Source organism: Argiope bruennichi, chromosome 10, assembly GCF_947563725.1.
Source record: "Argiope bruennichi chromosome 10, qqArgBrue1.1, whole genome shotgun sequence".
NCBI classification, from domain to species: domain Eukaryota; kingdom Metazoa; phylum Arthropoda; class Arachnida; order Araneae; family Araneidae; genus Argiope; species Argiope bruennichi.
The window spans coordinates 100,036,644-100,050,528 of NC_079160.1; positions in this window are offsets into that span (position 1 = coordinate 100,036,644).

Sequence of the window (13,885 nt, forward strand, 5' to 3'; positions counted from 1 at the left end):
TTTCGTTCCCTTGATGATGTCTCCATTCCATGTGATTCTGGGGTCACTGGCCATGTAATAAATAAGTATAATAAAAAAATAAATGCCCTTTAATTTTGCATTTCATAAAGCAACAATTTTTGAATTATCGACCAAACAAATACATGTTTCATGTATTCTAATTTTAGGATCAATGTGTGTATGGCGCTTGATGTTACTAAATCGATCTACTCTACAACTTTGCAATCGACATTTTTTTCTCCGTATATCTTTAGATAGATAAAGGTTACATTCCAATTTCGCTTCGAAGTAGCACTTTAAGTTATTTTTTCGCGGTGCGTAATAATTGTATCATATCTAAATTCCTATTTTATGGCAATAGTTGTCTTCATACTAAAGTCAAAAAGAAGATCTAACTCAAGACTATAGTAGGCTTTGGTATATTTTCTTTGGTATATTTTTCTGCTATTTATTAAAATCATTGTTGTGACTCTTACGCAATTTATGCCTATTAAATTTGCCATCATTATATATATTACCCCTCGATTTTTGCTGTCTTAATTTCTCTGTAGTGTTAGCAAGATATTGGGAGTTAATGCAGTCAACTGTTAGTCAATCACTTGATAAACAAAAAATTTCCTTAAACGCGTTTTAAACGTGCATGTGTTGAAAATTGTTGCTTTAATTTAAAAAAAAAATTAATTTAAATTCCTCTTCACAACAAATTGTTTGTTTGTTTTTTATATTATTACTTTTTTTCTTCTAAACTCTTCATAATGAAAATTAATTTAAACGTATAAACTTTCTTCATTTGAAAATTTTATGGAAAATATGCCCTTCGGTTCATTTAGCTTCTAAAACACCTTATTAAATGTATAACATTAAAAAAATAACCATGGAAAGAACCATTAGAAAAATGACCACGGAAAGAAGCATTAGAAAAATAACAAGTGAAAACATTGTTCGATTCTCCAATATTTTACTTTCATTTTAATGAATCTTTCCATTCTTTTTAGAACTCTTTCAACTATTCTAATTATGGATCATTTTAAAAACAACAAAATTCTGATAATATAAAAAAAATCATTCTAAAGCAAGTTCTAAGCAAATTTGAAAATTCCTCTTTCTTTCTAAATGTAGCAGCAAGAATTATTCTTTCAAAGCAAATATTATTACAAGATGGAATAACAAAAAGCATTCTTTATATTGAAAAGTATCTAAAATCTGCTCAGAAATACTAAAGTAAAGAAGGCTTTAATGAAGATCTTATATCAATTAATTAAAAGATCTTTATTAATAAAAGACTGTGAATATTTCGCAGCGCTGGATGTATTAGCTAATTTAAAATAAAACAAAGAATATATATATAAGAAATGCAAACAAAACAAGTAAATTGTCTAATCTTTCAAAAGAAAATCACTGATATTTTCAATTTTCAAAAGTAATTGATACCATCAAATCTCAGTCCAGAATTATCCAAGGTATTCCTAATTGAAAACTCATTTTATAAAAGAAATTTTAAATCGCTACTGTTACTTTGATGGATAATATATGCACCTAAAGTAAACTTTAAAAAATCATAAGTAAGGGTAATTTTTTGCTTTTTAACATTTAAACAGATATTTATTAATTCTTGACTTACAGCATAATCTTTAAATCGTTTTAAGAAATAAAATTGATATCAAATACAAGAATACAATAATAGTAAAAAATATAGCACAAAATTAAATTACTGAATGTTTAACGTAATTATTTTTAATTAATCAGAAATCTATTCACGACTTAAACTCAAAATTTAATGAACATAAAAAAATAAATGAAATATTTAATTATTCGGAAGTCAATGAGAAAAAAAAAGATAATGGTTTCAAAACAAAAATTTAAATATCGTTTTCTATTTCTTACAAAGAGAAATATCTAAATAATTTGCATGTAAACAAATCATCTTTAAATTCGAGTATTTATTTAAATAAAATAAGAAAATGATTGAGTGCATCTTTGAAATATAAAAGAATGTATTCACTGACAAATTGAGTGAGCAATTTCTTTAGAATGAAAAAAATACAATTTCCAAAAAAAAAAGTTGTCCAATAAAAAAAATAATATTCTTTCACTTGCAATAAAAGAAATTCAAACGATAGGAAATTTTCCTGTGCCGAGGAAAAAGAAATCAACGATATAATAGGATAAACCTGAAAATAAAAAATGGCAACACTTCTTCAATTGCAGTTTCAACTTTTCAACAGTCTTGGAAAAAAGTCCTATTCGGTTCGTTTGTATTGATTTGTAATCATTGTATCAAATGCAATAAGCTCTTGAATGGATTTCAAAACTCGAGACGGTGATAAATAAAGTTAAAACTGATAAAAAGTTGTTAATTGTTCTTAAACTAAAAATTGTGCTATACAATGTCGATAACAGAATGCAATATGAAACAGTAATTTGATCAATAATTACTGTTCAATTATTATAACTTGGAGTATTATTCACATGATTTATATTATTCTTTAATGCTTCGAAATATAATAGACACATTTAGATATTTGTATTAATTTGTAATCACCGAATCATGAGACAGTAAGTTCTTGAATGGATTCAAAAACTCAAGATTATAATTTAAAAAACTACAAACTTTTTATAAATAAGGAAAAAATTATGTAATACAAAATGTCGAATGCAAAATATAATATGAAGTGTAATTTGATCAGTAATTGCTGTTCAATTATTGTAAGCTATGGTATTTTTTTGTGGAGTACTTTTTGCATGATTTAGATTATTCTTTTATCTTCAAAATATAATAAATACGTTTAGATATTTGTATTGAGTTATGATCATCGAATCAAGATAAAATAAATTCTCGAATGCATTCTAAACTAAATATTACGATAAAATAAGTTGCCATCTTTCCGTAAAGTAATAATAAAAAAAATCATTTAATTCAAAATATTGATAGCAGAATGCAGCATAAAATATTGGAATTTGATCATTAATTACTTTTTAATTATTATAAGCTACAAAATTTTTTCGTAACGTTATTTTTACATGATTCCCAATCTTATTATTCCAATATTCCTTAATGTTTTGAAATGTAATTGACATCTTTCTTGGAGAAAAATCATGCATTACCCCAAGCAATGAAAAAATATTCTATGACTCTTTCTTCTGAAAGATACTTATGATTGATTCCTTACAGTCCAAGGCAGAAATACCGCAAGCACGTTATTTTCATAATGGAATACATTCATCATGAATTTCATAATGGAATGCATTCATAATGAATGAAAACCAAATGTAGACAAATGATTAATCTAAATAAATATTAGCCTTACAATAAAAGAAATTTTTAAAATTCAGTTTCTACTACTAAACATTCTGAAATTAAAATAGTTTCAGCTTAATATTTCCATGTTATTACTGGAAATATTGGTAACGGTGCAAATGACAGATGAGATAAGAAGAGAACGTTTGATTTCAACACAAAAGGAAGACTCTAATTTTGTTTGTATGTGTAATGATTGCTCTGTATAATTTCTCTTGGTCACATGGGCAACATTCGTGTGATAATCTAGTCCAAATCCATATTTTAAAAATGGCAATTCAGAAACCTTCAAAATTATTTTTTGAATCACTCTTTCCCAAAAATATGTCGAAGACTATTCTAACACCTCACTTGAAATCAACAATGATTGAACGGAAGATATGCATAAAAAATGCTTGACATGATACAGAAACAAATATCGTATGAATATTACCAAGATGTTAAAAAAAAGAAATTAGAAGAGATATAACTATGCAGCCATAGAATATATGGAAAATGTTGTTCAAAGGGCGCATAATATAATGAAACCAAAAAATATAAAAAAGAATATTTCACCCGATGATATTACAAATTATATCAGGACATGAAAGATTTCCTGAATATTTCTACAGATTCTGAAGGATGCATGACAGCACATATATATATGTGGGGAAATAGGCTCGTTTCTGTACTACATAATAGAATTTGTAGAACTCAAAAAAATTAGAGGAAGACTCATTATGGATAGTAATTTTAACACAATATTACTATATCCTGGAAATTTAAAAATATTTTTAAAAAATGATAAATAAAATTTCTAGCCATTTATCAACAGTTTGAAGATCCTTCGAACTATTGTTGACCGTTGTTTTCTTATGTAAAAGTATTGTTATTGTCTTGTGAGCCCGCCAACAGTTATCTGTCTCTTGTTTTTTCAGTAGCGCTAAGAGTAAGACGTAGCTACTTCATGCGTCACATTCGCTCGCACAGCCCCTTTTTACAGCAGGAAACATTCACACACCTCACAGAGAGAACAAGAAAAAAAAATAATGCCCGAACCTGGACTCGAACCAGCTATTCCTATGCCAGGACGCCGGCTCTGTTGTAAAAGTTGGGCAATTAATGAGCATAACAGCCAATCACAAAAATCCCTGTTTATACGGCTTAGTTCTGTGGAAACTAGTGACTGGTTGTAATTTTGAAAGAAAAAAAAATTATCAAAAATATAATCACAACAAACAATTAGCATATATACAAATAAAATTATAACTCCCCTTCCTTTTTGCATTTTAAGTTTAATATAATAAAATTTATAGATTAGACTGTACCTGTAATCTGAAGCACGCATATTGAGAAAATTACGCAAACACTATAAAGGAAACTTTTGGTACATAGTTACTTCTTTGGCATTGTTCTTTCAATAATAAATAAGCTTTCAAACCTTTGATTTTAGATTAATATTAATTTCAATTTTTTAGCTTTTTTTAAATATCTGCGAAGAATATTATCTTAATAAAACCATTCTTATCCCAATTTTAAAAATCAAACAATCAACTTTCCAGTGACACTAATTTTATTTTGGAATACTTTTATACTAATTTTAATAGATTGAAGATATATTAAAGTGCATTTTACATTAATACTTTTCATTGTTTCAATTACTATGTTTATAAACATAATTGCGATGATATATATTTAATATTAATTTAATATTAAATGCTTTTTATGTTCATGTTATTTGTTCATCATATTCTTTTCCTTCTTCTTTTTATGGTTATTTTATATTTCCTAATTAAAAGTATATCACCAAAATTTGGAAATTTTCTTTTGGACAATGAAAGACACAGAGTGGACATTTTGTCAATATAAATTCTGTTTTGTGTCTTATCTCTAATCAGCGCATTAAAAATGAAATGCAAAATAAATAAATATAGTTAAATTCTTAAAATGACTTTTCTATGCATCATACTTACATAGAAATATATTATTTTTAAACTCATAAACTATAAATCGTTCATATATATATATATATATATATATATATATATATATATATATATATATATATATATATATATATATATATATATATATATATATATATTGTTACGAATCTGTGATGCGGCTTCCCAGCATAGTTGGTTCCATAGGAGGACCCAGAGCTTGGCGACCATTTGGCGCCAAAATAGATTATAACCGAAACATCGAGAATTTTCCCGAACCGTCCAGTAGGAACCGAGATACGCCTCGAACGTTCCTGATTAATTGAGAAGCTTCAAGCCCCGCCTCCTAAGACCTATAAAAGGAGCAGCCTGCAGCTGCCGGGTCGTCGTGAATTGAGTCGTCGTAGTCGGAAGCGACAGAGAAGAGTAGTCGGGATCGACGGAAAGAACTGGCCTTCCAGAGATTAGCGGAGCAGTGACGGAGTCAAGTTAGTGCTGAATTAAGCTGTGCGCTACTGTCTGCAGTAGAGTCTGTTGTGTGCTGTTCTCTGCACGTCTCGGCTGAAGATAATTGTGTGCTGCATATAGTTGTCGTCTTTGTGCTGTCCTGTGTGTCTTCGTGTAAATAAACGTCGTTGTTTCTTTTTCTACTGCCGCCTGTTGATTGAACATTCTCCACACCGTATCATTTACACTATCCAAACAAACCCGGAAATTTCGTAACAATATATATATATATATAAGCATTATTTTATGTGAAACAGAATGCAGTTTTGAAGACAGTGAAACGACTTTTTACATTTTAAAATTAATTTTAATCCATCGGGAAAGCATAATTATTTACAAGAAGGTGCGGACATGGTACGTCCGCCACAGCGCGACATAAAAGCAGAAGTAAGGAAGAAGAGAGAAATAAATTGTCCCTTGTCTTATATAACCTGAGATATGGGTAGGAAAAATATTTTAGAGTGTTAATATATTAAAAAGATTCTGATGTTGATTTCTGACGCAAGTCAACACAAGTAAGGGAAACACAAGGATCTTTTAAAAATAATGTGCTTACTGGACATTTTCCTATGCCTTCAAGCGGAGCGTGAGAATGTGTCGGCGTTTAGCCGATTCAGCAATTTTACAAAGCTTCTCTTGAATGAATTAAGTAGAGACAGTGGAATTAGATCACGAAATAACAGAATATTTTTAGAATGAAGTTACTATGGGCTAAATTAAGATGAAATCTTGGAAATTAATTAAATTGAAACCAGAATTAAAATATCATTATATATATATATATATATATATTCGATACAAAAGTCCTATGCAATTAGTGAACTTCATAAGGCCTAAATCAGCTGAATACAAATGCCATCATATTTTCAAAACTCAGCATATTTCATCTAATTAGACACCAAACAAAATGAAACAGTTAAATGCAACTTCGACCATCACCTAGTCACTAAATTCATCAACATATGTTTATAAGAATATTTTACTAACTCGTATAAACATCCAAATAATAAGGCTAATACAGAGATTTAGTGTTGTTTCCTGGTCACGCTGACGCAGCTGCCTTAATGGTGAGATAACTACTGTCGTTTCCGAAGGTCTTGTATTGAGCAAAAACCCAATAGTCAGATAATGTTTCTTGGTACTTAATACAATCGATAGAGTTCCTTCTCGTGTTTAGAAGCAGAATAACTATAGTTCTTGATTAGCAATTCCTTTTTCGATAGCTAATATCATTTATACTAAATGCTCAAGGCCAAATTTGATAAGTAAATAATGCTGAGCTTCTTTAATCAGACAAATACTTTTTTTTTATTTGAGCTGAGTGAGGTATTTTGTGTGTGTGTGTGTGTGTGTGTGTGTGTGTGTGTGTGTGTGTGTGTGTGTGTGTGTGTGTGTGTGTGTGTTTACTTTATCCCAAATGAAATAAAGAAAAAAGTATAATAATCGTAAAAAATTCGAACTCGGGATTTTGACGAATCTTTACGTTTGAGACATCACTTAGTTCGAAAAACACATTTTTGCAAAATGTCAGTCTGTGACTAAATGAATTTAAAAATGCTCTGAGCTAGATACATGAAATTTGGAATACGGTCTTCACACCAAATTGGTAATTTCAGTCAAATTTTGAGCTAAATCCATACGCAATAAGTTCGGCTATTCGATTATAAGTTAACACGATAACTACAAAACGAAAAGAGCTAGATAGATAAGATTTGGTACATAGATTTAACATCCATAGCATAGACACAAGCCAAATTTTGAACCAAAACTAACAACGGGATGACTATCTGTCTGTCTGTACTTTCAGACACATGTAAACGCGATAATTAAAAACGCAGTGACTTAAACGCATCAAATGAGATATGGGATTTTGTGACTACAAGTGCAGTTTTGGTTTCAAATCTTTTGTTTCAATTGATTGAGAAAAACACATCAAAAACACAAATTCCATTTTCAGATATTATTAACTACATGCCAGGGATTAATCACCGAAACACTCGCCAAGAATCACAGGTTAAATTCAATAAAAATGCTAAATTCACACCTGAGATTAATATTTTGTAACTATTGTATGTCAATGCCATGCAAGGTTTTCATAGAAAGCACTTTTATTAGAGAGTATGCGAAAACGTTTTGGGAACTATTTTTTTTATCATGTAAAAGCATAATGTTGGGTTTGAATTTGTTTGTTTTTTTCAGCCACAAAATGCATGGGCAGAAAAGTGACGATTTATCGCTTTTAATGTGCATCAATGTTTCGGTTTTAGGGTTATAATGGTTGTCACATTTGGCGACTTACCGCCAAAAAAAAGCTACAACTTGACGCGAAAGTCCGCTATGCACCCGATTCTCCTGTCTGGCCAATAAAGGTGAGACAGGAGAATATATATATATGTATAATTTTTTAAATTTTCAATTTTTCTAGCTGGCAAAAAATGTTTTGGAGCTCGAACAATTTTAAAATGGGTGAAAAAAACCATCGCTTTTCTAAAAGTTGACGATTGTGCAATATAATAGTCATGTAATTATTCAAAACCAGTTTAAACCAAATTTTCACAAAAAAAAAAAAAAAAAAAAAAAAAAAAAATCTGGTTTTGAGGAAAGTGGCGAACCACCATGCCGGAAGCATCTCATCCTCATTTCGAGGTGCCTCCCAGGAGTTTACATTTAATAGGTAAAGATAAGTTTCGTATGAAACAGATTTTCATTAAAAACAGTATGCATCTATATCTATATTCCGAAATATACAGAGACTAAATATTGCAATCGTCAAAAAATTCAAACTCGAAATTTCGGCCAATTTTCACATTTTAGACGTCCGACAATTTTGGAATTATGTCTGTCTGCCTGTGAACGCTATAGCACAAGGACATTTTGAGGTACAAGAAAGAAATTTGACATGTACACAATTTGAAGCTTTCTAGCAAATATTGAACAAATGCCATTTGCAGAAAGTCGGTCTATCAGACTCTCGCTACCTCTTGTAGCGGCTCGTGCAGCGTAGCTGTTAACTGGCTTATAAGCTTTCACCACAGACTCTCCCTCCAGTGAGTCGGAGGTGAGACGAACGATATGTCTGCTGAGTGATGATGCATTAGCTGTTGATTCTAATGCGCATGTACCCATTTGAGTAGCGCCAAGCCTTATGGCGAGCGTGTATGGGTGAGTGTTGCTGATGCTGTTTGCTGCGTCAAGTGAGTTTGACGAATTTGGGTTGCTGCGGTCTTTTTGAATTGCTGCGTCAAGTGAATCTGACGACTTTGGTTGCGGGTAGATGGCGCCACAACAGCTGTACGAAGGTTCATCGTCCGAGATCACCAATGTAGCGGATTGAATTGAGCGAAGATAAAATCTGGGACCTTGTGGTTCGCAGCCCAGTAACATGACCACGATACAAAAGCAATTGCTTCGTGCAGCGTAGCTGTTAACTGGCTTATAAGCTTTCACCACACTCTCCAAGTGTACAAAATCTACAAAACGTAATGATAATTCCATAACGTAATGAGAATTGGCCAAATCCGTCATAGATTAACCATGTGTAGATCTGTATATTCGAGTGTATGTAAAGGAAATAAAAATATTCAACTGCCTTGATTAATAGGTTAAGTAATTATATAGGTAAGTAATTATATGTGATATTGTAATTAAAAGTGCAATTTTCTTTCATATTTATCCAAATTACATATTCAGCTTTCTTTAAGTGTAGCACAAAATTCTCATGTACGGAATTTTAAGCAATCGTGGTTTTCACGTTCTTGTCATATTATTCGGGATAGGGAGGGTAATAACACCTTTATTAGGGATTATGCGAGAAAGTTTCAGAGAGATTACTGGTGTTTCTAGTATGCAAATTAAAACCTCCAGATATTTGTCAGCTTTCATCAATTTGGTAGTCAATAACAATTCCCTTTTTTTATCATTAATTCTAAATAATTAAAAAATTTAGAAAATATAAAATTCTGGAAATAAATATATTAGTTTTAAATCTTGTTGATGAATTTTTTGCCTAACAATACGCTTTTCTGTACAATCTGAAAAAAAAATAAAAAGAAAGAAAAAGCACTTATCTGGAGTCAGTTCCAGGATATTATATGCATCATGAATTTATATAGACCTGGGTTATGTAATTTTTTATATTCATACGCCTATACGATAATTTTTAAATAAGAGAGAGATTATAATCCTTAGAGATGCTCGAATGTCTGACTTGACATTGACATCTTCGTCTCTTTTAGATACAAATTAGATAAAAAAAAAAAAAATTCTCCAGATCTAACACATAGCGATTTTTTTTATGGAAAATACAATATGCATTTTCCACCAATACTAGTTAAGGCAAAAGTGTCCTAAAACAATATAGCCACCGTTTTTATAAATAAACCTTTTGAAGTATCAGAGAAGAACTGAATTATTTTTTAGATGAGTGTTGCAAAATAGAAGAAAGAAACTAGAAGTTTTAATTATTTGAAAAAATAGAATTATTTCCATCCTTAGAAATGATATTTATCTCAATAATTTTTATAATTTTTTTTTAAATGTAGTGAATCAACACAGACGATTATTTTGCAATTACACTTTATTATAAACATGAATAAAATTTTAATTTATAGGAATATTTTTTGTAAGTGCTTGGTACTTTTACGATTTTGCCTTCACTTCCATATTTCTTCTTCTTTCTAGGACGGGATCTCCCCATTACCCAAAAGAATTTGACAGATTCTCACGTACTGCTTTTGCCTTTACAACTCCACAGAGGAATTCTAGCGAACAAATGTTGCCGGCTCATCTTTCCTTCATCTTTATCCTGAATTCTGCCCAAAAAAAAGTCAATCTTTTGAGTTGCACATAGTCTATTCCGTATAGTCTTTATGATATGCATAGTCTATGCATATCAGTCTATTCCGTAGCCTCAGTCTATTATTGCAAAACCTGCTTTGCCGTAGAAAAAAACAAAGAAAGCTGCACGAAACAGACAATGATATACTGAACACGCTAAGTGGATGAATGGGTTCGTTGGCCACGCCTCATTCATAAGTATAAATGAAAATTCGATAGCTTTTTATCAGTTAACTTTTTTTTAGATATATATGAATGTATGGCTTGAAAAAAACCAGTGTGAATAGTCTTTCTTTATCGCATATTGTAAAAAAAAAACAGTGGGAATAGTCTTCCTTTATCGCATATTGTAAAAAAAAATAAACAAATCAAATAAAACAGTGTGAATAGTCTTCCTTTATCGCATGTTGTAAAAAAAAAAAAAAGTGGGAATAATCGCCCTTTTTCGCATATTGTAAAAAAAAAAAAAAAGTGGGAATAATCGCCCTTTTTCGCATATTGTAAAAAAAAAAAAACAGTGGGAATAGTCTTTTTTTATCGCATATTGTAAAAAAAAAAAAGTGGGAATAGTCTCCCTTTATCGCATATTGTAAAAAAAAAACAGTGGGAATAGTCTTTCTTTATCGCATATTGTAAAAAAAAAACAGTGTGAATAGTCTTCCTTTATTGCATATTGTAAAAAAAAAAAAAAAAAAAAAAAAAACAGTGGGAATAGTCTTTCTTTATCGCATATTGTAAAAAAAAACAGTGGAAATAGTCTTCCTTTATCGCATATTGTAAAAAAAAAAAAACAGTGGGAATAGTCTTCCTTTATCGCATATTGTAAAAAAAAAAATAAACAAATAAAATAAAACAGTGTGAATAGTCTTCCTTTATCGCATGTTGTGTAAAAAAAAAAACAGTGGGAATAATCGCCCTTTTTCGCATATTGTAAAAAAAACAGTGTCAATAGTCTTCCTTTATCGCATATTGTAAAAAAAAAAAAAAAAAACAGTGGGAATAATCGCCCTTTTTCGCATATTGTAAAAAAAACAGTGTCAATAGTCTTCCTTTATCGCATATTGTAAAAAAAAAAAAACAGTGGGAATAGTCTTTCTTTATCGCATGTTGTAAAAAAAAAAAAAAAAAACAGTGGGAATAGTCTTCCTTTATCGCATATTGTAAAAAAAAAATAAACAAATAAAATAAAACAGTGTGAAAAGTCTTCCTTTATCGCATGTTGTAAAAAAAAAAAAAAAAACAGTGAGAATAATCGCCCTTTTTCGCATATTGTAAAAAAAAAACAGTGTGAATAGTCTTTCTTTATCGCATATTGTAAAAAAACAAACAGTGGGAATAGTCTCCCTTTATCGCATATTGTAAAAAAGAAAAAAGTTATATCCTTTCCCCCTGTATGAAATTGTCAGCCTTAATAAAAGCCAGGAATGCCAAGAGAGCTCATATTTTCATTTTTAGAATTTCACGCATGAGAGTTTTGTGTTTCATAGTAAAGTAAAGTAAAGAAAACTGGGAATGCAATTTGGATGCTCTTTTTTTTTTTCCCTGATTAAAACTAAATTTTGCAGCAGAATTACAGTTTTAGTAATTAGATCACATAACAAACTTCATTTATTTAAATCGTTACGTTTTTGACTAATGGCCTTTACATGCATGCGAAAGTAGATGATCAACGCCTTGTTAGATGTAGTCCAATATTAGATTTGTAACTACATTTTAGAAGCTAAAATTGAATAAATTTCATCAACTTGGCTGTATCCGTTTTGTAGTTATGTTCACTGTCGTGTTAATAGTGACAGCTAAACAAATAGACTTCCTGTGAATGAATTTCATTCAAAACAGATTTAATGCAAAGATCACATATCAAATTTCATCAATGCTAAATGTGTTTTTCAAGCTTAGAGAAATCTAAACATTGGAGATTCGACAAAATCTAAATTTTTTAACAATTATACTACTTTTTATTTGTATACTTTATATTTGAGAAAGCAAAAATGCACTAAACAATTTAGAAATTGTTTATAGTGAGCAAAAATGTTTATTAGAAGGAAGTAAATACTTAGACAAACAAAATCCTTCATGAAATGTGAACCCGTTAAATGGTAAAAAAATTTTAAGACTCAAAATTCTATGCCAAAGCATCATAGCGTTCTAATGCTATAAATATTATTCATTTATCATTGTTTAAATTATTCTATTAATTCGTATATCTTAATTTTAATAATAGCTTACTTATTTAATAATAATTTGACTTAATAATATAGACTGATAATGTATACACATAGAAATTGTATAATACCATTAAAATGAACATGTGTTTACATCCAATAACTAAACAGGACTGCCACTTAAATCTGGAAAAAAAAAAAATATCCCATGTTTTCCCCACATGCATATCAAGATATGCGGAAATGCAAAAATGGCACTCATGTGCTAGTTTTAAAGCAATATGATTTTATGGAGTGGAAAAAGCAAGGAAAAGAAGCTGCAATTTAACATTATTTGAAATAATAGAATATTAAAATAATTTTGATATTTACAAAAAAAAATTCTCTTTATTAATAACCTGTAATTTAGAAAGACAAAATTTATATACAGTAGACTTCCGATTATCCGCGCCTGCCGCACAAAGTTTTTTTTTTTTTTTGACTGATTTTTTTTTTCAAAAAGGTGCAGTTTTACAGTTATGCTTTTGTAATTACATAATACATTACAGTATTAAAACAGTACATATGTATTAATTTTTCTGATCCTGACTGTGTATCCTTGACGCCTATCGTTAGTACAAAGCACTTTTCTGTTTTCATTAACAAAATGCATTTTAGGTTAGTTTTGAGTGATATACTAAAATATTAAGCGTTAGTTAAACATTTCCTGCTGTTTATTTTACGTTTCATTGTACATAAAACGATTTTTCAAAGTTGGAATGACTGTTTTCTCTTTTGCTATACCCGTTTTTAGCTTTTTTCGGATTATCCGCGATTTTTGTTATCCGCGGCGGCCGCGCCACCCAATTCCGCGGATAATCGGGAGTGTACTGTATTAAGAGAGGTATATTACCTCAGGTGCTCTACAAAATTATAATGACACACAAAACATTTTTTTTACCATGATATAAATGATTTAATTACTTAACAAAAAAAAACATTGATAAGCAGAATTTTTTTTATTTTTTATTTTTTACTCATGTATTTGGGCATCAATTTCTGCAACCTCTGCAGATTTTCAGCTATCAGTTTCATGGAGTTAATCCTTAACAAGTAAGGTACGCACATTTTTAGCTATTTCATTTTCAATGAACATATACGATATTTCCGATATATCA